Here is a 27,790-nt window from a genome sequence, read left to right as displayed (position 1 = left end):
TAAAACAGGATGAGCAGGACTCATCTTTGGACAAGTGCACTAATTCCATGAAGGCCTTTACAAAGCCTCATCTCTCTAATCATCCTTACTGTTTGCATAGCATTTATGATCCATGGAGTCGTTACAGACCTGGTACCCCACTGGCCCTCACAACTGCCTGTGTGGTGGGCTTATAACCTCATTCTTGAAATGGAGAAAAGGCCCAGAAGCAACTTCCCAGGCCACAAAGCTGACATGTAGCAGAGCTGGGACAGGAACCCAAGTCTTTTCACTTCTTAACAGCCTCCCTGCCATGTCCAGCTACCTCTCAGCCCAGGCTCGGGTACTTCTCTAGGCCCAGAGGTGGTCTCATTGGGGTCCTGGGCACATTATCAAGGAAAGACAGATGTGGTCCCAGGAAGAAGGAAGAAGCAGCACAGGGGAGAGGTTTGGGAGCCTGCCAGGTCCAGAGGGGTAGGACCTCCCATCTGGACCTGGACCTGGCTGTCCTGTTCCCTAGGGATACACCTTGGGGCATATTCCCAGGCAGGAGGCCTGGGTCTGGGCTGGAGCTGAGTCCAGGGTGCCCCTCTTCCTGCTATGGTGCTCCCAGGAGCTTCAGAGCAGCTGACACTCTCTGTCCTGCTGAGACTCAATCCCCAGGCCCCAGAGAGCAGCTGCCCTGAGGTAGCTGCTTCCTTTCTGTGTCTGACCAAGCCAAGTGTAAGGTTACTGCTCGCTCAAGTCTCTAACAGATGCCCAAGACACCTTCATCACACTTGCAGAATATATAGCACTTCCCCCAACTCTCACCCCATTTAATTCTGACAATAATATTATTAAGTTGGCATTAATGTCTCCATTTAATGAATGAGAAAACCAAGGGCTTGGAAACATTAATGGAATTGCCATGAGTCATTAGTAGCTAAGAAGTGGCAGAAACATAACTCCAGGTTCTCCGACCTGGAGCTCAGCACTATTTCCACTACCATCAGTAATGCTCAACAAGCACCAGGCAGTCATCTGTTGTGGTGATGGTCTTATTTGCATGCCATGCCCTCAGAGTCCTTCGTTATCCATAGATGCCCTTGTCTATTATGGTCCTGCCTGGGCTCTGGGTCGATTAGTGCATTGCCTCTCTTATGGTCTTACTCACTCTTTCACTTAACATACATACACTGAACACCTGCTAGGTACCAGGCACTATGTGAAGTGCTGGGAATGCAAATGGTGAACAACACACAGTGCCTTTCTAGAAGGTACTTCATGGTGAGGGTGGGAAACTGTGAGTAAAGCAGCTGTGAAATCACAATGTGGTGGTTTCCATGACAAAGCAAGCATAGGTTGCTTCAGATGACTTAGGTCAGAACACCTGGGCTGGTCTTAAAATATGAAAGGCTTCTTGAGGAAAGAGACCTCTAAGATGTTATCTGAGCTATAAAAGTTTTGCCAGGCAAAGAGGGGAAAGTAGGGAATTCCAGGCAGAGGGGACAGCATGGCATGCCTAAGACTCCAAATATCTCATCCCGGATGTTGAATAGACCATGATAGGGACAAACCATGAGAGACGAGGCTGGAGAAACAGCAGAGGTGAAGTCCTACAAAGGCAGGTGAGTATGTAGGTACCTGGGAGCCCAGAGCAATGGAGATCTACTAAAGATTATAGACAGGAAAGTGTTGAGGTCATCTGGACTTAGTAGAGATAAGAGACAGGAGGGAATGCTACTGGAAACAGGGAGATAAATTTGGGAATTAAGATAGTAGTCCAGAAAGCAGTAAAAGTGGAGAGACAGGGAAGAACTTAAAAGATGCTTCAGAGGTAACTCTGGCAGGATGTGGTATTTTTAGAAGATGGAGAGTGAAAGAGGAGTCCAGCTGGGCACAGTGGCTCATGCCTGTAATCCCAGCACTTTGGGAGACTGAGGTGAGCAGATCACTTGAGGTCAGGAGTTTGAGACCAGCCTGGCCAACATAACGAAACCTTGTCTCTACTAAAAGTACAAAAAATTAGCCAGGCATGGTGGTGCACACCTGTAGTCCCAGCTACTCAGCAGGCTGAGGTAGGAGAATTGCTTGAGCACAGGAGAGGAGGTTACAGTGCGCCAAGATCGTGCCATTGCACTCCAGCCTGGGTGATAGAGCGAGACTCCTTCTCAAAAAAAGAAAAAAGAGGAGTCCAAGCTGACTTCAGAGTTTCTGGCTTGGCAGCCAGGCAGAGGGTTCCACAGCCTAGCTCACCACCTGGCATGCAGCAGGCATGCAGTATGTATGTGTTGAATGAATGAATTCACCAACGGAAGGAACACAGGAGGGACAGCTTTATTGAGAGGTAGGGGAACGATAAGTTTTGGAGATATGCAGCAAACAGTAGGACATGCAGGAGGTCTGGGGAGAGGAAAGATGCCAGCGCCATCAGCTGACAGATCATCGTCAAATCCACAGCATTAGATTCAAACACAGAGTAAATGTGAAGGAGGCAGAGAACTAAACACTAAGAAACATCAAAAAGGTAAGGAAAGGGAGAGGAGAAGGGGCCTACAATAGAGACCATGAAGAAGCAGTCCGGTAGAGGTAGGAAGAAAAAAGTGAAGAAAACTGCATCATGAAAACCAAGGAAAAGAGAACATTTCCAGAAGGGGTGGATGACCAGATCTAGAGAAGTCAAGCAGGACAAGAGCATTGGAATCATCTTCTTTTCACACACCACTCTGTTGAGGTCACCTGTGACCTGTACCCATCACTAAATCCAACAGGCAGGTGACATGTGCAGGTCACAGTGACCTCCACAGAGTAGTGTGTGAAAGAAGATTATTTCAATGCAAAGAAAAGTAGAAAATTATAACAACATTTCAACATGTCTGGCTGTAAAGGAGCAAAGAGAGATGAGGCAATAACCAAGGGTGGGGGTGTAAAGTCAGAGAAGGGTGTGCATTTGGCTATGGCATGGGAGATGTACATGCATGTACATCATGTTTAAACAATGTGTGGATGGATTCAGAAACAGGAGGGAGTGCTTGAAGTTTCAGCAGAGGAATGAGTTCATTGATGTGTGAGGTAAAGTCCCTGAGCAAGGATCAGAAAACTCAGTCTCAGGAAGGAGACCACTGGGACAGGAAAGAAGCAGGAGAAGTCCCAGTACAGATGCAGGGAAACTGGTGTAGGGGGAAGTATGTTTAAGGCATTTTTGTCTAAGGGCTGCTATTGTCTCAAAGATCCCAGTGATGGGGTGAGATGGCGAAGGGGATGGAGTGTTGAGAAAGTTCAGGGAGAATAAAGAAAGTTTAAGATAACTTCTTGCAGAAATGGCTACCTAGGGAATCAAACAAAAACTACCAGAGCATCAAAGGCTCAGGAGAAGCCAGAGGCCATGAATTTGAGGAAGCCAGTCTACTCAACAGTGTGTGTGTGGGGTGTGTGTGTGGGTGTGCGTGTGCGTGTGTTCGCGTGCACGCATACACGTGTGCACATGCACATACATGCATATGCATGCACACACACATACATGCATATGCATGCACACACACCCACGTGCACATGTGTATCTCTAGCAGCACTCAACAGTCCAAACTAAGAAGCAGAAAATGTAGACCATTGAGTTGATCCAGAGTTTAGAGTTTTTCCAAGTCATAAGAGAGAAGCAATAGAGCAAAGTATCTGAGGATATTGCAAGAAGGTGGCAGTGATGGTTAATTTTATGTCTCAACTTGAATGGGCTATTGGGTGCCAAGATACTTGGTCAAACACTATCCTGGCTATGTCTGTGAGGGCATTTCTGAATGAGATTAACATTTGAGTGGGCAGGCTGAGTAAGGCACATTGTCTTCTCTAATGCGGGCAGGCCCCATTCAATCAATTGAAAGCCTGAAAAGAACAAAAAAAGCAATCTTCCCATGAGTAGAGGAAAATTCTTGCCTGATGGAAGGCCTTCAAACTGAGACATGGGTTCTTTCTCGCTTTTGGACTCAAATTGAAACACTGACTCTTTCGGGGAGCTGAGGCTGCCAGCTTTCAATCTAGAACTACCCCACCAGCTCCCTTGCCAACTACAGATCTGGGGACTTCTCAGCCTCTATAATTTTGTGAGCCCATTCCTTATGATATATATAAGGAATATTACACACATACACACACACACACAAACACACACACACTTATATATATTAGTTTGGTTCTGGAGAACTCTAATACAGTGGCTAAATGATGGGCCAGAGAACTTAAACTGGATGGGAAAAGTGGTAAAGACAGGGAAGGTAAAGAAATCAAGGCATGTTCCATGATAGTGAGAAACACACTTAGGTGAAGAAGCTGAGCAAGAGAACTTGGTTGACAGGAAATTGTGGCCAAAGCGCAGAATGTTCCAGTGTAGGATCTCAGAGGGGGAAGCAATTCTGGACCAAACAATCCAGATCTCACTGTGGAAGTGGCTGCCTGAAGTAGAGAAAAGGGAGAGACCAATATATCTGTGAAGAGATGAGAACGGATTCGCCAGGATTTGGGCGAATCCTCTATGTGAGCACTGAAATCCCCAGGACCTAGGAAGGCCTTGGCACGTGGCGAAGACTGAGCAGATGCCACGTGTTCTGTGAATGAGGGAGTGACCAAGAGGCCAGGCGGCAACCACAGTAAGAGGCAAAGAGAAAGCCAGACGAGATGACACCAGCCTTCTGGAGCCGAGTTTCTTATGAGCGAGTGAAGGCCCAGACCTGGCTTTGGCATGTGAGGAGGACACAAACCCCACTTCTCAACCCCAAGGCATGTAAATGTGAAACACAGTGTCCTTGGAAGAGCCAGTTTCCAGTTAGGACCAGGAGATAGAGGGAACTTACAGAGGAAATGTCAAGGAGGCAGGAGGATTTATGGACCATGGGATGGGGTATCAGAGGACAGAAGGAATGGTCAGGGAGGCAGGGGAGAAGAGGGAGGAGTTCAGGGAGAGGTCCCACAGAGACGTATAGGTCAGGTAGGGGAGAGGAAAGATGGCGGCAGAGATGATGTCTCAGGTAGAACGGCAGAGACAATACAGTTGACCTTCAAACAACATGGATTTGAACTGTGTGTGTCCACTTGTACACAGATTTTTTTCAATAACTATATTTAAAAACTCTGGGCTGGGTGCAGTGGTTCACACCTGTAATCCCAGCACTTTGGGAGGCCAAGGCAGGAGGATCACAAGGTCAGGAGTTCGAGACCAGCCCGGCCAACATAGTGGAACCCCATCTCTACTAAAAATACAAAAATTAGCAGGTCATGGTGGCACGCCCCTGTAGTCCCAGCTACTCGGGAGGATGAGTAGCTGGAGAATTACTTGAACCCAGGAGGTGGAGGTTGATCATGCCACTGCACTCCAGCCTGGGCAACAAAGCAAGATGCTGTCTCAAAAAGAAAAAAAAAAAAAAAACTTTGAGATTTGTGACCATTTGAAAAAAACTTGCAGATGAACCACCATCCCTGAGGCAGCAATACCCACCCCACCTCTTCCTCAGCCTACTCGATGTGAAGACGACAAGGAGAAGACCCTTATGAGGATCCACTTCCACTTAATGAATAGCAAATATATTTTCTCTTCCTTGTGATTTTTCTTAGTACATTTTAAAAATTAAATTGAATTGATTGAATTGAATTTTTGAGACAGGGTCTTGCTCTTTCGCCCAGGCTGGAGTGCAGTGGCGCTATAACAGCTCATCGTAGCCTTGACCCCCTGGGCTCAATCAATCCTCCCACCAAGTAGGTGGGACTACAGGTGCATGCCACCACACCTAGCTAACTTTTTTGTTTGTTTGTTCGTTATTTTTTGTAGAAACGGGGTTTCACCATGTTGCCCAGGCTGGTCTCAAACTCTTGGGCTCAAGCAATCCGCACTCCTCATCCTCCGAAAGTGCTGGGATTGCAAGTTTTAATAACATTTTATTTCCTTTAGCTTACTTTCTTGAAAGAACACAGTATATAATACATAGGCATACAAAATACCTGTTAACTGTGTTATCAACAAAGCTTTCAATCAACAGTAGGCTATTGGTAGTTAAGTTTTGGGGAAGTCAAAAGTTATACACAGACTTTCGACTATGCAGGGGTGATTGAGGCTTCCAAACCCTGCATTGTTCAAGGGTCAGCTGTACAATGTGTTCACCACATTCCACGTCATCTGCCTGTTTCTGGGCACACAGGAAAGCTACATTTCTTAGCCTTCCTTGTACCTATGCAAGGGATATCTGACAGAGTCCTGGCTAAAGGCATGTGAACAGAAGTGGTAGGCCACTTCCTAGCTTGGCATAAGTCCCCATGTATGCTTGTTTTTATTCTCTCTTCCCCTTCAAAGGCTCCTTTAGAGAGTACATGTTAATACGGCAGCATCAGAAAACAGAAGGGGCGAGGATCCCTGCATCATTCATCCCTTGAAGAAGTTTATCCAAGAAGAGCTACCCCAACCTGCAGCAGACTGTGATGCAACAAGAAATCCCCCTTGGCTGTGCTAAGCCACTGGGATTTGAGGGTTGATTGTCACTGCAGCATAGCCTGGCCTGTGTGGTGGCCAAGGATGGCATGAAGGAGCACTGTGAGGGCAATGACCTGGCTGAATATTTCCATGAGAATCAGTCACAATATTTCCTTGGTAGATTGGTTGGCAGAGGAAGATGTGGGAAAATGGTTGAGAGAAGAAAGAAAAAGTGGGAAGGTAGAAAGACTCAGACCTTTCTGGAAGGGCTCAGTCACACCTTGGATTGATCAGAGTTCCAACTCTGTATGTTTATAAACATAAACAGGGTCTGGGGTCCAAGGCTCCTCCAGGCTCCAGAGGTAGTTATGGAGACATTAGAAGACCTTCTCCCCAGTCTGAGGGATTATGGGTCCTGTGCCTGTCACCAATGTGCTGTGGGACTGGGTCATTCAACCTGTCTATGTCTCTGATGTCTCCTTTCTTTCGCCCAAAGATGGTTCACTTACACCTCTACTCATTCCATGAACACACATTGACCACCTACTGCAATCCAGGGACCTCACTAGGTGCTGAAATTAGAGATGACTAAGACACTCTCTCTGTCCAGAGACTGATGCAACTCCCCAGAGGAAGACTGAGGACTGAAAGTATCTTGGTGACATGCAATGTCCTTGGAAGTCATGCTGCTAGTGCCCTCAGGCATGGGCCTGTGTTGGCCTGGATTTCTCAGCAGTTAATGGGGCCCTACCCTGGGGCAGTGTTCCCTTCTCTGGTCCCTCCCAGGCAGGGTGAGGGTAGGAAGAGGTGGGACTTCTCTTCCCTGGCTCCCAGGTGGACTGAGCCCAGTCTACCTGGGAGGGCCTTGAACCTGCACAGACTTGACCTCCCTCTCTCCCAAAGCCCAGAGAAATAACTGTGCCCAGAAGGAGGCTACAGATCAGCAGAGATGGGGAGCAAAGTGGAGGTTTGAAAATGACAAGGTTTTCACTCTATGGGCCCTGGCCTGGCCTGACACTGCTGCTGTAGCCCTCTGGGGTCCCCAACCTGCCCTTCTGCTTCATCTCTGCCCACTCCCTCCCTCTCTCCCTGGGCCCCTGGCCAAGCCCCTTTCACTGCTGTCCCATGGTTCCCCCTGTCCGTCTCTGTCTTCTCCACTTCCCCTCTCTCTCGTTCTCTTTCCCCTGGTTTCCCTGCTCCTTTCACCTCCCTCCATCTTTGCCTCCCTCTTTTCTCCCTCCTGCCTCTGTCTCTAATTCAGCTGCTTCCTCTGCTTCTTTGTCTTCCCTTACTTCCCTCCTCCCTCCTTTCAAATCAAATCAACAAGTACTTACTAAGCCTGAGCCTCTCTATCTATCTGTCTATTTCTGTCTCTCTCCTTCTCTGCACACCCCTAGCTTTGTCTCATCTGCTGCTTTGTGGTAAGCTCCACTCACCCAGGACCCAGGCCACAGGAGGCTGTCAGCACGGGACACCAGGGACGAGGCACTAAATGTATCCCTTGTACAAATTCTGCACACCAAACCAGAGTCTCCGCTCTCCCTCAGCTGCTCCATTCAGGCAGCCAAGGGAGTGTACATTATTTAGCAAAATTATTTAGCATTCTGCTTCTGTCATTCCTTGCCATGGCGCCAGGCCCTGATATGTGATAAAAATATCAACGTTAAATCAACTCTGACAACTGCTGTTTACTTGCAGTGTCACTAGAGCCAGGGGCAGAGTCGACAGCTCCCGCAGGACCTGAAGCGCTGGCAGCAGTGGCAGTGGCAGCAGTAGCAGCAGCAGCTCTGGAGGCCTGGCCCTGGAAGGGAGCTGGCTCTCAGAGAGAGACAGCCCTGGGGACACCGTGCCTCAACCATTCCACCTCCCAAGTCATCCCCCCTTTGCTCAAACTCTTTACTCTGGAAAGTGCTAATTTCACTATCAGTAGAAAAATTTCAATATAAAAACAATTGAGACTTTACAGCATGCATGGCCCTGTGTGAGCACTGGACCACATGACAAGTTCTTTAAAGTTTAACATCAACTCTGGTGGATGAAAATTACATCCCAAATTACAGATTTTAACACTGAGGCTCGGGCATGTTAAGTAGCTTTGCCAAGGACACACAGCTAACAAGCATGGAGCCTGGGTTACACCCCAGATCTGTCTGACTCCCGCCCCTGGTATTACAATTATAATGAGCTGATGGGGAACACCTGGCATACAGCCATCAGATCCAGCAGAGCACCTGACCAGGGCCATGCGCATCCTCTGAAGGCTGGTAAGGATGGCTTAATCTCCCTAGCATCTGACTACCAGCTTGGGAGGAACCAATTCACCCCAACTGGAGGTGGGAGGCTGGACAATTTGACCTTCCTCGAGGATAGAGGACAAGCACTGGATAGATAGACCTTAGCATCCTCCCCACCCCCACCCCAACTCTTCAACCCTGCATCACCAAGGCTAAGCAAGAATCCATCCAGCAGGAGTGAAGCAGGAAGGAGAGTGAGCATGAATCTGCAGAGGCAGAGGACAGGACCCCAGCAAGAGCAAGGGGAAGGAAAGACAGACCAAGAGACCAGGAGCCAGGGGAGACAGCTCTGTCCTTACAGGATATGACACGACCACAGTGCCCTTGTGGCATCTCTGTCTTCTTGGGAGCAGATGCAAAAGGCTGAGGACCACTCAGAAAAGTTTTGCCAGTTGGCTTTTCTGAACTAAGAGCACAGAATGGAGGGTGGTAACAGCCTCTGACAGATATCTCCAAGGCCACAGGTTATGGTCCTGGGCTAAGGTCTCATCTGGTCCTTGAGAAAAGGACTTAGGGGCTCCAGACAGCATTAAGTTACCATTGTGAAGAGGTTGCCAGCCAAGCTAACAGAGCGTGGGCTGCTTTCATGGAGATAGAAGGTCCAAAATGAAGATGTTGACAGTCCTGTATGACTCTTTGGGAGTGGAGTTTATTTTTTTCTCTTTTTTCCTTCCTCCCTCCCTCCCAGGAATGGGGTTTAGTGTTGAGTGTTGGCTTTAGAGAAATTTTGACAGAGGCGAGTGAGCAGGATGGGACGAACTTCAAATCATGTCTTAGGAGAAGTGTTAAAGAATTGGGCTTATCAGCTGGGCGCGGTGGCTCACGCCTGTAATCCCAGCACTTTGGGAGGCCGAGATGGTCGGATCATGAGGTCAGAAGATCGAGACCATCCTGGCTAACACGGTGAAACCCCGTCTCTGCTAAAAATACAAAAAATTAGTTGGTCTGGTGGCGGGCGCCTGTAGTCCCAGCTACTCGGAAGGCTGAGGTAGGAGAATGGTGTGAACCGGGAGGCAGAGCTTGCAGTGAGGCGAGATCACACCACTGCACACTCTAGCCTGGGCGACAGAGTGAGACTCCATCTCAAGAAAGAAAGAAAGAAAGAAGAAAGAAAGAAAGAAAGAAAGAAAGAGAAAGAAAGAAAGAAAGAAAGAAAGAAAGAAAGAAAGAAAGAAAGAATGGGGCTTATCTAGCCTGTAGAAAACTTTCAAGAACCAACAATTCAATATTTAAAGAGCTGCTATGGGATGGACTTTACCATTTTGCCCTTAAAGGCTGCCATTCAGATTGTTGGAAACTGTAGAAAAAAAATGATTTGGGCCTTGTGTGAGGACGTAGAAGATGGGGCTGAAAGATATACAGCAGTGCTCCCTGATAATTTTCACATCATGGCTCACACAGAAGTTGATCCAATCTGTGCAGCCCACTGGGGAAAGGGAATGGAGGAAGTTGCCCACAGCCGTAGGTTACCAGCAATGGGACACTGACCCCCTGACATGGCAGTTCTAAGGCTGGGAAGAATTCATCAAATGCACCTGGGACCATACCAGAGACGCTCTAGGGTAGGAGTTGTGAGCGTCCTGTCCCTGGAGGTGTGCAAGTAAAGACTGGGTTAGGGTTTGGGCGAGAAAGAGAGCTGCAGAAAAGGTTCAATAATAGAAAGCAAGCTGATCTCTTTCATCTCAGAACTTCCAAGATTCTAGGCCTTCAGAGAGGAGCAGAGGGGATAGGCACAGCTGCTGCACACTCATGTGTGTGCACAGAGCAGGAGCCATCAGGGTGCTCCCTCTGCTCCTTGGAAAGCAGGGGACTTTGGCCTTAGCCAGCCCCTCATAAGGATGACCTACATGAGCCCACTTGCCCTGCTGTGGGAGATCCAGGTGACCCCGCCATACAAATACCCTATTAGCCTCCCACCCCTGCGTGGGATAAGGCCTCCAGCTGGACTAATGAAAATTACCCAAATTGAGTTCAACTGAGCAGCAGAAAGGAGAATGGATCCCATTAATTATCCCTAGGCTGACCCTCATGCATCAACCCAAACACAGAGCTATGCCACTTCAGGCAGACAATAGCAATTAGTGCTATGGGATTTGGATGTTGTCAAAATAAAGCATCCATGCTCTGCTCACAGGGTGTGACATGAGAGGATGGCCCCAGGTTGGCCCTACAGGACTATCTCAGCATGTCTGGTAGAAGGGCATGGACTGTACAGCCAGGCAGACCTGGGCTTCTCCATGAATTGGCTGTGTGGCCCTGAGCCAGTTACCTGGCTTCTCTGAGTCTCTACCTCCTCAACTGTAGAAAAGGATAGATAGAGCCCACCTCATAGGCTTATGAAAAGGATTTCATTAGAGAGTGTGTGATGTTGTGATGGACACCATACGTGACCTTGGGAAAGTCACTGCATTCATGAAGCCCCAGTGTTTCCCTCTGTAAAATGATGTGGTTTGGCCATAAGATCTCTAAGATTCTTCAAGCCCAAGAGCCTACACTCTAAGTATTTGGGAGCTTGTGGCCAAGCCTACGGTGGGCCAAGAAAAGCCACCCTCAGGAACTGTGAGGCCAGTCCCTGGAACCCAACGCCTCTCTCCCTCTCTCAACTCACTCCCTTAGAACAAGGACCTCAGATCATCTCCTGTCCCACTCCTTAACTCCAATCAAACCCAGATAGCCATGCAAATGTCCATCAATACCCCTGGCCTGGAATCCCACAAGACCCAGAAATCACTAGCTTTTGATTTATGAAGCACTTTGGTGTCCCTTGCCGGATGCTCTCTACCTCTGCCCTGCACTAAAGACAGCTCACTTCTTGGAAGATAAAAAGCCACTAATTGTTTTCCTCTCCACTCCAATATTGATTAGGAGACTAGGAGGCTATTGGTGTTTCACTGGCAGCCAGCTGGCTCTCCTGCCTGGGGTAGATGGTCTTTAATAAGACAGAAAAGGAAGGGAAAATGTCTATTGGGTTGTGGGATCAGAGATCAGCAAGGCTGGTCAGGGGTGAGCTGGGTGGTGGATGAGTTGCATTTGTTGTTCTGCATTTCTGAGACAGATTCAAGAGTCACACCTGCCCACCTTCACCCTAGTGCGGCCACTAGGTGAGATGAGGCCTGTGGATTCACACACACTGCCTGAGCTGGATGCTCTCAACTTGTACCAGGTTTTGTGGGCTAGATATTATCAGTTCCCTTCCCATCCCACCTGCACCCTCTTCACCCTGCTGTGTGTCCCAGGCACCCACCTCAATGGATGGCAGCACCCCAGATCCCTTGCTCCCAGGCATTCATGTGAGTTCACCAGGGGAGACACAGTAAGAGACTGGAGGGAGGAAAGAGAGAGAGGCAGGGCTATCCTTCCCCTTCTCTCCCCCAGACCTTCCCCTAAGGCCATAACCCCTATAGCTGCAGCAATCACCTGGAGGTCACTGCTCTCTCCCTGTGCCTTTCAGGCCTGGGGGATAATATTCCCTACTGCCTGTACCCCACTGCTATGCCCTGGGGTGCTTTACCATCCTTTCTGGTTTTCCTTAGCCCTGCCTACACCTCTGTGAATAATCGCCATCAGAACCCTTTAATTAGCCTTTGGAGTGGGCCATCTGCTTCCTGCTGGGACCCTGACTGGGCCTGCTGCTTGTTCTAGACCAGTCAGGGACCCTGTTCTCAGCTCTAACCTGCTGTGAGGATGATGGGACCCTGCTGAGCAGCAGTGTTTGAGGGGCTTTAGGGTGCATACCTGGTGCCCTCATAAGCGAAAGGGTCACCATGCACATAACCCACTTGTGTTATAGAGTCAAAGTCTTCTTGTCTGGTCCCTACCTCCAACCAGAACTGTCTCCCCTAACCCACACATTCATTCTTCCATTCAGTAAATCTCCAGTGAACCTGCTCTACATTCCAGGCACAGTGCTAGGTTCTAAAATATAAAAATAAATAAGACACAGTTCTGGCCCTAAGGAGCTCACAATCAAGTAGGAACCAGACATAGCACTGGAGGTGTCATGGCGTGGGTCATCACAGGGCACCGTGGTACCGTCCAGCTCTCTCTGAGTACTGGGAACCAGGTAAGATGTCTTCTATTTAAGCCATTCATACACCTAGAGATAAATTTTCTCAGCAACTCTGGATTTAGACCTGTCTGGAAGTTGGGGGTGGCCTAGATGACATATCTGAGCCCTTATGGAGCTATAATCCCAGGAGTCCCCCACCCAACACAGTGAGCATCCCCTTGGCTTTCTTTCCTTCAGGTCACAGCTTTGGTCAGCAGCAGCTTCACCATTTCCCTTGGGGGTCAGTGGCTTTGAGGAGGGGGAGGGGAACAGGGTCCCAATCAATATCCCACTGCTCCCTCCCAGGCTGCCACCCTTCAGCTACCAGACAGGGCAGGTGTCAGCTTAAGACTTCAAAGTCACAGGTGTCCCTAACACAGGGCAGAATCCATTCTGGAGCCTCTTTCCTGGAATGTATTCCATCAAGGAATGGGCCTGTTTAAGGGATCTCTACGGCTCCGGGAGGAATTTACAGGATTAATCGTTAATACTTGCCAGCATCAGTAATTTGGTTATTAAAAAGAAGAAATAATAAAATAGCAAACTGATCCCAAACCATTTGATGAGGTTCTCCCCTCCCAAACACAAACATTCGTGCACACACCTGTCTGCTGCCCCAGAAAACTCATGGTGGCAGCAATGAGCACCAGGACCCCTGCCTCAAAGGGCACAGGTGGGGGTCAAGGTAGAGAGGTTGTTTCTTTAGGTGCCAAAGACAGCTATTCAGAACAGGAGGACAAAACTAAATTAAGCAATTCTAGAGCCTGAATATAGAGTCAGGTAGGGGGGCCTGCGGGGGGCTTCCAATGCTACTGACAACGAATAATACATAAGTCAAAAGCCACTCAAAATGGTTTTTAAAAGTTGAATTTAATTGAATGTTGTCATGTAGATCCTACATTTGAATATAATCAGATTATAAATCATACTCCAAAGACTTCAAAGCCTACAGAGAGCCATCGAGAGAACTTCCTTCTGGCAGGAAAGGTTATAGACAGTCATTCTGGCATTCAGCACACATTTAGGAGGAGCCTACTATGTGTCAAGCACTAGGTCAGACACTGGCAGCCACATCCCCAAATTCCTTGCAGACAAGAGGGAGAAGCAGACATGTAAACAGGTGATGGCTGTGCAATGCGATCGCCCAGACCAAAGCAAAGTACAATAGAAGGACGAAGGAAGGAATAGCATCTCTGTCCCGGGGAATCAAAGGGGGCTTAGCAGATGAGGTGACAACTAGGGTGGTCCATGAAGGGAGGAGTTTACCAGATGGGGAGGAGACAGGGGCATTCCAGGCAGAGGGAACAGCATATGCAAAAGTGCAGAGGTATGAAAGCATGGCAAGTCCAAAGAACAGCAAGCAATTCTGCTGGGCTGAAGCAATGTGAGTAGTGAAGGGAGCTGCAGCTAGAAAGTAAGTTGGGCCAGATGATGAGGCTTTTGAATGCCAAGCTAGAAGGTTTAGATGCTGTCCAATAGCAAGAGCTGAGCAAAGAGGATGATAAGCAAGAAAGTGAGAAGTTAAATCCATGTTAGAAAGAAGGATAGGGAGAACTAAGCCTGCTGCTCCAAAGACTACAGAGTCCTGGCGGCAGTGAGGACAAGAGATTCCTCAGAAAGCAGCATCCCCTCCACTAGGGAGGGGTTGGACTGACATCCTTTTTCCAAAGGAAAAGCTCATGAGATAAGCTGCATAAGGTCACATTTTCAGGGGTGCTGGATGGAAACCACTCCCCTCCATTTCAATCAGTGGCATGGACCAGGTAGGACTGATGGGTAAACAGACAGACTTAGCGGGATGGGTTTCTAGGTCTTAGAATGGGGTGCAGGGCCTGGTTCCCCCTCTGGAATGGGCAGAGGTGGAGAGGTCCTTGGGTGAAGCAGTCAGGACTCAAGACAGCACGCAACTCTCCATTAGTTTTGCCTTGAGGAAAGGTCAGGTCATCAAAAGCTTCAAGAAGCCTGTGAGGCCCTGAACAGGTAGAGAGGGCTCTTCATCACTTGCAAATAAAACTCGAGTTACATGTTTATAAACCCAGGTCTCAAGAATCAAAGCAGGATTTCCAGCAATGGTGAATGAAAAGGTCAGCAAATCTTCTCAAAATCAACTATAAAACTGGACAGAACAGGCCGGGTGCGGTAGCTCACCCCTGTAATCCCAGCCTTTTAGGAGGCTGAGGCAGGTGGAATATGTGAGGTCATGCATTCAAGACCAGCCTGGCCAACATGGTGAAGCCCTGTCTCTACTAAAAATACAAAAATTAGCTGGATGTGGTGGTACACACCTGTGATCTCAGCTACTTGGGAGGCTGAGGCAGAAGAATCACTTGAATCCGGGAGGCGGGGGTTGCAGTGAGCCAAGATCACGCCACTGAACTCTAGCCTGGGTGACAGAGCAAGACTCCATTTAAAACAAAACAAAAAACTGGACAGAATAGAAAAGAATAAAAAATATAAAAAATTTGAGGATCCAGAAATCAACCAAAGGTAAAGCAACACATCAACAAGCATTTGTTCATTTTGTTCATAAAAAATTGAACTTTGGATAAGAAAAGTAGGAGTCCACAAAGTTCTAGCCTATTGCTCTTCCCATCCCCACCCCCGTCTTTTTGTGGCTCTTCTTGGGTGGGGCTAACCACTGGGGAAAAAAAAGAGAAAAAAAGGGCAGAGAGCATCTTGACAGCAGGAGGGCTGACTTGATTTGGAGCAGAAGGCCCAAGCTTGTAGGTGTCCAGGGGTAGACAGTAAAATCTGCTGGTTCAGCAGGAAAGCAAATGGGCAGGGCCCATAGCTCTGCTGGACTGAGGTTACAGTCCTAACTGGGACAAACAACAGAGAAAACAACAACAACAACAACAACAACAAGAAATTTAGCAGGTAGCTCCTGGAAGTGAGAGCCACAGAGCAGCTGAAGAAGTATCTCTTCCTGATAAGCTGAAAGGTTGACACACGGGGAAGACCTGAAATGGCCTGGTGGGAAGTAAAAGGAAGGAAGACTAGAAAACTGCCCAAACTTTTAAGGTGCTCCCCCAGTCAGAGGATGGGACATTTATGGCTCAATATATTTGCACACATCTCTGATCAATTGCTGGATGACCACCAAGTTAATTAGACATAGAGACAAATTTTAAGAAGTCAGGATAAAAATAAAAAGATTTTTAAAAAACTGAGTAGAGACATTAGCAGCTATGCAACACTAGGGAGAGAGATTCCCCAGATTAAGTTCAAATATGTTGCTATAAAACAAAACAAAACAAAAAAACCAATAACAACTCTCAAGGGGGGAAATATCAGAATCCAAAGTTTGACCAACATATTATCTAAAATGTCCAGTTTTCAACAAAAATGTTACAACATGTAAAAAAAAAAGGAAGATAACCCATATTCAGAAAAAAATTAATATAAACCAACTTTAAGCAGACCCATATATTAGAGTTAGCAGACAAAATCTTCAAAAACAACTGCTAGAAGTGCATTTAAAGATTAAAGAAAGCCACATTTAAGGAGCTAAAGGAATGCATGATAACAAGATAAGTCAGTAGAAATTATCCAATTTGATGAACAAAAAGAAAAAGTTACTGAAGGAAAATGAACAGTCTCAGAAACTGGTGGGATGACAGCAATTGTGCCAATATACCTGTAATGGGAGACCCAGAGGAGAGGAGGAAGAGAAAGGGGCAGAAAAAAAATGTTAGAAGAATCAAGAGACCTTCCTATTTGAAGTTCCCTTCACCTCTACACTTTGGATTTGGGAGAGTGGGGTGAGGAAGGTCAGGGGCTGCTGCATTTGTGGTGAGAGCCCTTGCAAGCTTCAACTCTGTGCTCAAGGAGGAGAAACTGCACCTACTGTGTGTTGGGCACCATGCCAATACTTAAATCAGCCCATTGGCCCCCACAGTAGTCTATGAGCTGTTCTATAGCCACCTTCCCAAGATGCAGACAAGGCTCTAAGAGGTAAAGCAACTGCCCAGCTCACAAAGCTGGCAAGTGGCCCATCTGGGACTAGAACCAAGGTCCCTCTTCTTCATGCCTTTCCCCCAACACTCTGATGCCTCTTCAGCAGCTCACACTCTATACCATGGGAGATCCAGCAATGGAGGTCTCCTTGGAGCCCTGGATCAGGGAAGGACACCTGGAGGTGTAACTCTGGGCAGAGAGCAGTGCTGAGTGGGAGTCTGGGGCTCAGGAAGGAGCAGAGCAGGAAACAGGGTGAACACAGATCTAGCAGCCTACAGGTCCCTCTCCTCTTTCCACAGAGAGCTAGGGCCTCTCACCAGCATGGGCTGCCCCACTCCCAGGGAGAGAGAACGGGAGACATGCCCTTTCTCCAGAGGGCTGATTCACCAGGCAGGGGCTGGGGTTGAACAGAAGCTGATTCTGGGCCAACTCAGGATGCCCAGGAGCTTCAGCTAAATGGACCCTGCAGGCTCCAGCTCCAGCAACCTCCTGCCTACACCTGGCTGAAAGTCCATCTGGGCCTTGCCTCCCAGCTACAGGGCCACTCCTCAGATACATCACTCCCAGTTTCCATTCACCCTCACAACTCTCCTGACACGTGGACACCAGATGAGGAATCTGAGGCCCGGGCAGGCTGTGCAACTAGCCTGAGGCCATGCACCTGATGAGCCTGGATTTGTGTCCTAATGTAATGGACTCCAAAGTCTGTGCTCCTCTATCTCTCTGGGGCAACTTGGTCTGAATAGTCACCCAGACTGCTCTCCTGGGAAGGCTGGGACCAGCAGCACACATGGTTCATACCCCAAGGTCCAGCACTATAAAGAGGGATACTGTCTCCATCAAGAAAAGCAGCTCCCGAGTCTCAGCCTGACTATACTTTCTCACTCCAGTGCCCTCTGCCTATGCTGTGCCCCAGAGCACCCTGAGGCCGAAACCAAAGAAAGGAGACTCACCTGCCATTAGAGGAAAGGAGATTCAGATCCCAAGTATTTACCACTCAGGAAGGCCCCATCTACAGCCTCCTCTGGCCAGTGCCCATCCCTTCTTTGGCCGCCCCAATCCCACCCCACCCCTGTGAGCAAGAGCACACTCCCCACCACACCCCAACTTGGCATGAACCGAACATCTCACTCATCTTGCTAGCCCAAAGTTTCGCCCACAGGAGGCACTCAGGGACAGTTGAACCCTTCTTCCTGGCCTCCGTTAGCGTCTCATCCTACGGAATCAGAAGACCCGGATACCCAGCCTTCCTGAACCCTCGCTTCCTTGTTCTTTAAGAACCTCACAGGAGTGGAAGGGATAAATGAGTGAGGAGATATCGTAAGGAAGCCAGGAGACAGGAGGTTGGGCAGGGGGGTGGAGGACAAAGAGCAGGGGTGACAACGCAGGGCACACTGAGGACTGGAAGGGCTAAGAAAGACTTGAAGCAACCAAGGCAGATTAGGGCTGCAGAGGTGGAGGAGGGGGCAGAGCCCTGGAGGGAGGCGAGATCTTGCCAGGAACCTACTTAGGACCCAGGGGCTGGAGGGAGGTGTGACCAGTCCCCACCCAGGCCCGAGGGAGGATGAGAATCAGGGCAGGTGCCCCAGCTGCTGGGGAAATAGCAGTGCATCCTCAGGCCCAGCCTGTTGCCAGCATGCTCCAAATTAAATAACTGCAACTCCCCCTTTATTTCCTCTCTGACAGCAACTTATTGCAAAGGCAGCCACTTCTGACATTCTAATATTCAGAGTCACATCCTGTGGGATAAACACATTGCTGTTGTCTGAGCCAGTGATTTGTATCAGGATAGAAGGAATCTAGAAGGGGCAAACAGGGACTGGGGCTAGGGCGGGGGGCTGCTGACAGCTAAGGGAAAGAAGGCAGAGTGCCCAGGTTCTGTTGGATCATCCTGGATGCCCTGCAACAAGCCTCCAACCCCAGATTAGTTTGGGCTGTCTGATCATCTCTCCCCAAGCTACCTTCACTCAGTAGATATTTCTGAGCACTCACTACGTGCCACATCGGTGCTAGGCACTGTGAGGAATACAGAGATGATGAGGCAGAGACCCACGTTCAGGAAGCTCCCATGTCACACGCCAGTGAGGGCAGGCAGCAGACATTCATCCAGGCACACCATGTAGCCTAGTGGTGAAAGTCAGGGGCTTTGAAGACACACAGCCTGGGTTCAAATTCTTACTCTGCAGGCTGGGTGCAGTGGCTCACGCCTTTAATCTCAGCACTTTGGGAGGCCGAGGTGGGTAGATCACCTGAGGTCAGGAGTTCAAGTCCAGCCTGGCCAGTATGGCAAAGCCCCTGTCTCTACTAAAAATAAAAATACAAAAATTAGCTGGGCATGCAGCTAATAGGGCGTGCACCTATAATCCCAGCTACTCAGGAGGCTGAGGCGGGAGAATCCCTTGAACCCGGGAGGCAGAGGCTGCAGTGAGTGGAGATCATGCCACTGCACTCCAGCCTGGGTGACAGAATGAGACTCCATCCCTCCCCCAACCCCCCAAAAAAGAAACTTACTCTGCAGCTTACAAGCAGGGTAACCTTGGGGAACTTTGCAAATGTCAGTCCTGTCTCTCTCTCTTTTTTTTTTTTTTTTAAGACGGAGTCTCGCTCAGTCGCCCAGGCTGGAGTGCAGTGGTGCGATCTCTGCTCACGGCAAGCTCCGCCTCCCAGGTTCATGCCATTCTCTGGCCTCAGCCTCCGGAGCAGCTGGGACTACAGGCGCCCGCCACCGCGCCCAGCGAATTTTTTTGTATTTTTAGTAGAAACAGGGTTTCACCGTGTTAACCAGGATGGTCTCGATCTCCTGACCTCGTGATCCGCCTGTCTCGGCCTCCCAAAGTCCTGGGATTACAGGCACGAGCCACTGTGCCCGGCCAGTCCTGTCTCTTTAAAATGAGAACGGCCGGGCACGGTGGCTTACACCTGTAATCCCAGCACTTTGGGTGGCTGAGGCAGGTGGATCACGAGGTCAGGAGATCGAGACCATCCTGGCTAACATGGTGAAACCCCGTCTCTACTAAAAAATACCAAAAATTAGCCGGGCGTGGTGGCGGGCACCTGCAGTCCCAGCTACTTGGGAGGCTGAAGCAGGAGAATGGTGTGAACCTGGGAGACAGAGCTTGCAGTGAGCCGAGATCGTGCCACTGCACTCCAGCCTGGGCGAGAGCGAGAGTCCATTTCAAAAAAAAAATAAAACGAGAACAATATGTTTCTAATATCACCCAGAAGATTCCACGAAGGCAGGCAAATAAAGTGTGGCCACCCTCAGTGCCTGCCACAAAGTAAATGCAGGTGGTAGGTGTGAAAAGGATACATCAGGTGGGATGAAATGCTTCCACAAAGAAGTGCCAGCCATCATCTCCATAATGATATAGACAGCACATGCTGCTAATCTTACACTCCTGGGTTCACTAGGAGCTTCCCGCGATCACACATTCCTTGCCCAGCCTCAGACACAGGTGGGACTCCAGGAAGCTCACTATATGATGGATGCCTCATGAGCTTCCTGGCCATAAGTCAAGGTTCAGACAGCCAGCACGCATGTGCAAGGTGGAGGCAAATGCAGAATCTGACCGCACTGATGGCGGGCCACTTCCAGGGGATGGGAACAAGCAACTGGGTGAAGCCAAAGCATGAATTCAGAGGGTACTCTTCACCTGGAGGATAATTCAGAAGGTTCCATGGGGCAAGGAGACCCAGAGGAGTGGGGAGGGCTGCTGCTGAGGGTCTGTCATTGGCCTGGGAGATGATGGATGGCAAGAGGTGCTGGCTTCATTTAAAGGACCAGCAACATGGAAAGCCTTAAAGGATGGGGCTGGGGCTGGGGCAGGGAGAGGCTGGGGAGGGGGAGGGGAGGGAGCGGGCACTCCTGGGGCTCCTGGGATTGTGTGAATAGGGCACAGATTTGGGTCAGGCCTTCCCAATTAGCCTTGAAAGGGAAAAACAATCTCCACAGGCCTGAAAGGAAGAACAAAAAAGAGGAAGAGAGAACCTAGGAGAATACCCTGAAGAGTTGCTGACGACTGCTCTGGCCTTTAAAATTCAGGGAGTATGGTAATCTAATAAACACAGCAACAAAGCGTTTGTCACCAAGCTAATTTTATTAGAACAGATCTCAAATGGCTAATTTCCTTTTACTAATGAGCAAATTAGTTGAATCTCTGATCTGCTTTTAAGGCACTTATACTAATAAAACATGAACGACAGAGAAATTTGTTGTGAGACGCAATGACATGTGCATTTGGATTGAAGGGAATCTCCAGGCTTAGAGAGTTGTTCTAACATGGCCTTGCCCAGAGGTGTCTCTGCTCTGTGCAGTCCAGCTTGGAGCCCAGCCCGGCCTGAGGGAGGCAGGATGTCAGAACTGATGGAGGCAAGGAGTCCAAGGGACCAGCCTGGAGAAGGAGCTCTGAAGAGGGGCCTGGCTGGGCAACAGGGGAGAACTACACTTCTGGAAAGGCCCCTGAGCGGGGCCAGGATGACCTCAAACTTTCAGCAAAGCTCCCTCGAGGAGGGGTCTGCCCCCTGCCTGCCCCATCCTCCCTCTCCCTCCAGGCTCCTAAGCAATGTGTGCACACAAGTATTTCCCAGGACTTTCCCAGCCCCTTGTTGATCCAGGCTAGCTAACATTAAAGCTGCAAACCTTTTCTCCAAACCATCTTTCCAGGGCCAGAGTTGGCGCTCCTGACTCCAGCTCTTCAAGTTAGGGATGCAGGTGCCTGGCAGAGCAGGTGGGGCAATGGACCCTATGCAAAGGGGCTTTGGCTGGGCTTTGATCTCGCCAGTATTTATTACAACCAGCCAGGGCAGGCCTGGGAGGGTTCTGCTTATGTGGCAGGGTTGATTGCCACCTAGAAGAATGTGGACAGGAGGGCCCTGGGCCAATCAGAGCCCAGGGATGTTGTCTTCAATGCTTTGAGCTGAGAGGAGGTAGAAAGGATCTCCTGCTTGCTACGGTGACATGCTTGGTGTTGGCAGAGAGAGAAAGCCCAGGAAAGTGCCCCTGCATAGGACCAGACACAAGGGCTATAAGGTGGTTGGGAAAAAGCTGGCAAATACAGAACCTCCCCATGCACCAACCAGCCTTTGCAAAGAAAGAGGAGAAGGAATTCCTGTGAAGGGGATCCAAGACCGGGCAGTCTCCCTGGTCCAACACATGCTGTAGTGCCTGCTTTATGCCCTGAAGGGCTTTAGAGAGCTGGGGGACTGGAGTGGTAAGCCCTGAGAAGCTGCCCCAACAGTGAACCTGACTGAAAGGCCCTCAAAATGCCCAATAGAAGGCTGAGAACCTCCCCAAGCTGCAGATGGACAGGAAAAGGGACCAGGATTCAAATCTTAGCTCAGCCACATAAATCTGGATCCAGCCCACCCATTGTTAGCTGTGTGATTTAGGTCAAGTTACATGGTCTCTCTATACTTCAGTCTACTCCTCTTCAGAAGGGATGATACCAGGACTTACACAAACTATCATACAAATTCAACAAGAAAACTACCGGACACATAGCAAGCACTTAACACAGGTGTGTTCCTTTATTCCTGCTGGCTGAGTTGTAGGAGATGCTGCCCCTTTTAGGCCATGCCGAAAGCATAAAAACAACAGACAAAACAAGAGGCGCAGGGACTCCCAGGTCACAGGTTTGAATACCCTCATATTGAACAGCTTAATGAAAAGGGGAGCCTCAGGAGAAGAGAGTGTCTCATCACCAAAAGCAAGCAAGTATCTGGGAGGAATGCCCCGAGGACCCTCAGTTCCCTCTGGGTACTGCCATGCAAGCTGCCCTTGTCCAATACCTGCTGGAAGTCACATGTACGTACCACCACCCAGATGCCCTGGAGTAGTTTCCTGTTCTGCAGCCCTCATCCTAGGAGGGGCTCCCTGCATCCAGCATAAATCCAGCTCCACAAACTATCGAGGTATGAAGTACAATAGGAAGAGCAACAGAATGTCAGATGTGCGACAGACTGAGGGTTTGCAACACAATCTGTGGGCCATGTTCCTCCATGCAAGTCAATAGCCCTAACCTGCAGCAGAAGCCACAGCCACGACCTCATAGGGCTCCCAGCGTCTCTGCATGTGCCAGCCACTCCCCCAACCTGTCCATGCCTCTCCCTGCTGCCCACACGGTCCCCAGGGCCACCTCTCTGAAGTGCTCTGGCCTCATTCATTATTCAGCCATTTCCTCAGTTCAGAGGCCCTAGGGCCAGAGGGTTGGCAGTTTGTTCGCTCTTTCATCTCCCAGGTTGTGTGAGGAATGCAGAAACGCTGGGCTGGTGTCCAAGATGCCAACAGGAGGCTCTCAGTCCTGGGTCTGTGGGAGCCCTCATGCTGTATGCTCCAGGGCCCAACCCTCAAAAGACTGTGCCCACTGGAATTACCCCACTGCCAGAGCATGTCCCTCTGTACACCACTGCCAGAGCAGGGTGGGGGTCAGAGCCCCCACCCTGGGGAGCCACCATTCCACCCACCGATGCCCCATCCCTGCTTCTAAGTGACAGTGGACCTGCGATTTCATCCCAGCATGTTGAAGTCCAAGTGCCAGCTCTTTACAAGCAGTGAGTGGCCAGACCTGACTATTCTGTAAATAGCACGTGAGTCCCCCAAGAATGAGCTTTGGACTGAAGGCAGCAGCAAAGCCTTTGCAAAGGCAGAGGGAGAAAGACCTCTCCTGAAATGATTTCAAGATACATGCCCACTCTAAAGCCAACACGGGAACCCGCTCAGTGTTTGTGCAGCCCTGATTCCAGGGGCTGCGTGGCAGGGGGTCGGGAGGCACAGGTTCTTCTAATGGTGCCACGTATCATGGGACATGCGTATGGAGCCATGACATTGTGCTTCTTCCCTCCCGGGCTGCAAGTTCCTCTTTAGTCACTCAAGTGCCCCTACCAAGAGGTACCCACCAGAAACTTAGCCTTCAGTCACCTGAACAAATGCCAGGGTTGAGAGAGAGCAGAGATACAGGGTCAAATTACCGGACCCCAAATACTCCTTATCCCTTTGCCTGTCTTGGATCATTTCCCCACAGCTTTGACCCTCCCACAAGATCAAAACTGGAGTCATAAATACACATCTCCAGCAGTCTAGAGTTAGATTCCTGGGCCAGGATGAGGAGATGGGGCCAGCCTGGGCTGCTCCCCAGGCAGGTGGAATGATAACTACCATGGGCTCCCCGCTGCCTCAGGGGAGGGTGCAGGATAGATGTGCCCCCAGCAGGGATGGCTCCCCATCATCTCTCCTGCCCCTACACCCAGCACTTCAGAATCAGGCCAGGACTACAGCCATGAACTGAGTTTTTGTCTCCCCTCTACAAAGACCCATTTCAGAAACAACCAAAGGGAACATTAAAGAAGTTTCTCGTGCCACTGCACTCCAGCCTGGGTGACGGAGCAAGACTCGGTCTCGAAAAAAAAAATAAGTCTCCTGGTGAAGCCACCAAGGGCAGAGTGGAGGGAAGGCAGGGTGCCAGGGATAGCTGCACCTTTGGATCTCAAAATATAGATTTCCTCATAGAAATCTAGGGGCCCCTGTGGGCACCCAGGAGACCTAGGACCAGGTGAGGGGATCAGACAAGATCTCAAAAGTGTGACTTTTTCGTTGACTCCTACAGCCCAGGCTGCTTTCTCAGAACCTGCCTCCCGGGCCGCGTTTCTTCCCTGGCTCTGTGCTTCCCACAGAAAGGCCCAGTCTTAGCATAGAGGTTGAGGTGAGAATTCTGGCTTCTGACTGGCCAGAAGAGATGAGGCTAGCCTATTCAAGACTTTGTGGAGGTCCTGGCTGGGTGGGCATAGAGATCTGGAGCTTTGCAGAGGGCAGGAGCTGGAGACCCTCACCTGGGCCTTCCTAACGACCCCAACCTTCAAGCCCCAGGAGTCCCGAGTTTAATAATACACTGTATCCAGGAATAATATGATTAGCTCAGCCTAGTCTGGCCTCAGTCCCTGCCTTCAGGGTCTAATCACGTACCCTTACCCTACTGTTCCCTGCCAGAGCTGCTCCCTCTCTCCTTTACCAATACTCCTTTTACTCTCAAATCCTCCCATGTTCAAGAATCAGCTCAAGTCCCACCTGGTCCAAGAGGCCCATTTCTTCTCTCCAGCCACCGTTGATTCATCCTTTTCTATCAGCCCAAAACATGTATTTTGTCACTTGACCATATCCCATCTGGCAATTCATTACATACTTTTTTTATACCTTTTCCCCATTTTTCACACACATTGTTGGTCATATGTCTCCAGCCAGGCTGACGGTGGGGAGCCTTTCTCTTCCCTACGATTCCCCAGCACACAGCCTGCACCTCTTTGTATGGCCACCCACCTCTGCCCAGACTACCAACATCACGTGATGCTGCTCCAGTCCATCCTGTGCAACTCTGCTCAATAATCGTCCTCAAGCAGCACTCTCATCATGCCATCTCCAGCTCAAAATCCATCCGCAGCTCCTCACTGATAATTCAGCAAAGCCCAGACTTGGACTTCCAGGTCCTCCATGACATGGCGCAAGCTCTGCCCAAGGTTTCTCTGTCATCCCTCTTCCACCTACACTCCATGCATCGAATACACTGATACCTCACCCAGTTCCCAGATAAAACACCATTTCTTGTCTGGTGGCCTTCCTCATGCCATTCTTGCCACCTGGAACAGTCTTTCCTGCCACTGCCATTTATCAATTTCTTACCCATAGTTTGAGATCGGGCTCAGACACAAACTGCCCCCACCCAGGTCCACGCTAAGAGAAGGTTGCTCTCACCCCTGAACCCATGCCCTCTTGGTACCTCCCTTAGGGTGTTGAACCGTGGCCTGCTTCTTTTCACATGGCCTTCCTATGCACTTGTGTATACCCCTCTATGAATGTAAACAACTGGGACAAGGACTATCCTATATCTCCACAATCCAGCAAAAGGAGGTCACCAAGTGTCTTAGTCAGCTTGGGATGCTATGACAAAATACCATAAACTGGATGGTGTCAACAACCAACATTTATTCCTCATATTTCTAGAGACTGGGAACTGCACACTCCAGGTGTCAAAAGATTCAGTTCTTGGTAAGAGCCCTCTTCTTGGCTTATGGATGGCGGCTTTCTCACTATATCTTCAAATAGTGGAGAAAGAGAGAGCTCTGGTCTCTCCTCTTCTTATAAGGACACTAATCCCATCACGGGGCCCCACCCTCATGACCCCATCTAAATCTAATTACCTCCCAAAGAAAGGCCCCATCTCCAAATACCTTTACATTGGGGGTGTGGGGGTGGGGGGGCAGGGCTTCAACACATGAATTTTGGGGGACACAAGCATTCTGTCTATAACCTCAAGCCTTTCCTGCTTTCTCACATTTCCCAATATTTTCTTAAAGATAATCCAAGAGACTGGGTCAGGAGTTAGTCACTGGGAAAAGTACAGTGCCATCAGATGCAGGACAGATGTCCCCTCGCTGTGGTCAGTGGGAGGGGGAGTGCCTCTCAGTTGCTGGCTTCAAGTCCCAACCTCACCACGGACCTCAAAGCAGGTCAGCAATTGGTCATAGAGATAGGGTCACCCATCTTCCTTTCTCAGCCCTCTGGGGCTCCTATTCACAGGATACCAGGTTTGTGGGGAGATGGGGATTCATGGGCCTGTCTGCCAGCATTCCTTGGACTCTAGAGCTGAAGGGGGCTAAGAAAAGGCAGGACAGAGGTTACACCAGCACCCATGTGGCTGCTCAGGGCCATATGTTCTGAATGAGAATCTTCTAAGCCTGGGCAGCTGGCACATGATCAAGCATATGGCAGGATCCATGAGGCCCTTCCTAACCTTTCACCTCCTCCTGCCAAGTCAGTTATTCCTCCCTGCCATCCATGCCCACAACCCATCTTTCCCCACCCTAAAAACACCACGCATGCACACACAGACACACACACACACACACACACACACACACACACCCCAATGGCCTCATCTGGACAGTCTACTCAACCTGAAATAGGCTAGAACCATAAAGAAAACACAGAACAGTCAAGAATGCCAAACTAGGAGTCCAAAGGCCTGGACAAGGGAGAGCCCCTTCTCCAAATCCCATTTCCTCACCCGGACACCCTGCAAAACACTACGTGCAATCATCTCCCTGAGGACCAGAAGGGGCACTGCCCTGGGCACTCTGAAACTGAGCTGCGGCCCCTGTTCTGCATAAACAGCAAGTTTCACCCCAAGTTCCTTTATCTGTAAGAGGAGATAGTTGACTTTCCCCTCTGCAGTCCCTCCCACCCTACATCCTGTGTGCCCCCTGATAGTCTGAAGTCCCAGCCTGCCCAGCCTCCAAGGTTGAGAATCACACGAAAGTGTGAATGTGGAGGTGCAGAAAAGTCTGTGAACAAAGAGGATGTCCGCAGAAGCCGGGGTGGGAGGGAAGGAGAAGAACCCTGCCTGGTCTCAACCCTGCAGTGGGACATGGCAGAGTCCTGGCTGGCTGGGCCAGTCTTCTGCCAAAGGCCTGGGGCCACCTGCACTATCTCGCTGATCATAGCAGATTTGCAGCTGTCTCGGTTTGAGTTGGAAAGGGTGGGCTTCTTGTAGTTTTCCATTTAAGAGCTTCAGACCCCTCCCTCTGCTTTTTTCCTTATTAAAGTTTCTCTCGCCAGCTTATGTAATATCCAAAAACCAATTGCTTATTTTCCTGTCTGCTTAGAAATGAAAGTGGGACTCAGAGGGGAGCCTGCAGGCCAGGAGGCAGCCCCAGGCTGAGCCAGAGGCACCGGGAGAGAGAAGACCAGGCAGCTGGCTTCGGAGCTGGGTTGTAAAGGAGCTGAGTGCTTGGAGTCTCCCAGGGCCTCGGGGTTGGAAAAGGCCCCCAGAGCTGAGCTCTCAGTTGACAGGGCCACTCTTCCTCTCCTCTGCTCTCCTTCACCCCCAAACAGGGCCGGGAGCACGGATCCCTCTTGAGGCCACAGCTCAACCAGTGGAATGGGGCTGAATCAGCCTATTCCGGCAATAGTCGGTCCTAGAAAGAAAGCAATTCGAGTTCATCTGCAGGCTGCTCACACACTCCTGCAACTAACTCCCCATGGGGCCTGCGTTCCAAGGAGGCTCTGTAGTAAGGCATGGTTGGGCCTAGAGA

The sequence above is a fragment of the Nomascus leucogenys genome, chromosome 15, assembly GCF_006542625.1.
Source record: "Nomascus leucogenys isolate Asia chromosome 15, Asia_NLE_v1, whole genome shotgun sequence".
Lineage (NCBI taxonomy): Eukaryota > Metazoa > Chordata > Mammalia > Primates > Hylobatidae > Nomascus > Nomascus leucogenys.
Note: the sequence above shows the minus strand (reverse complement) of the source record.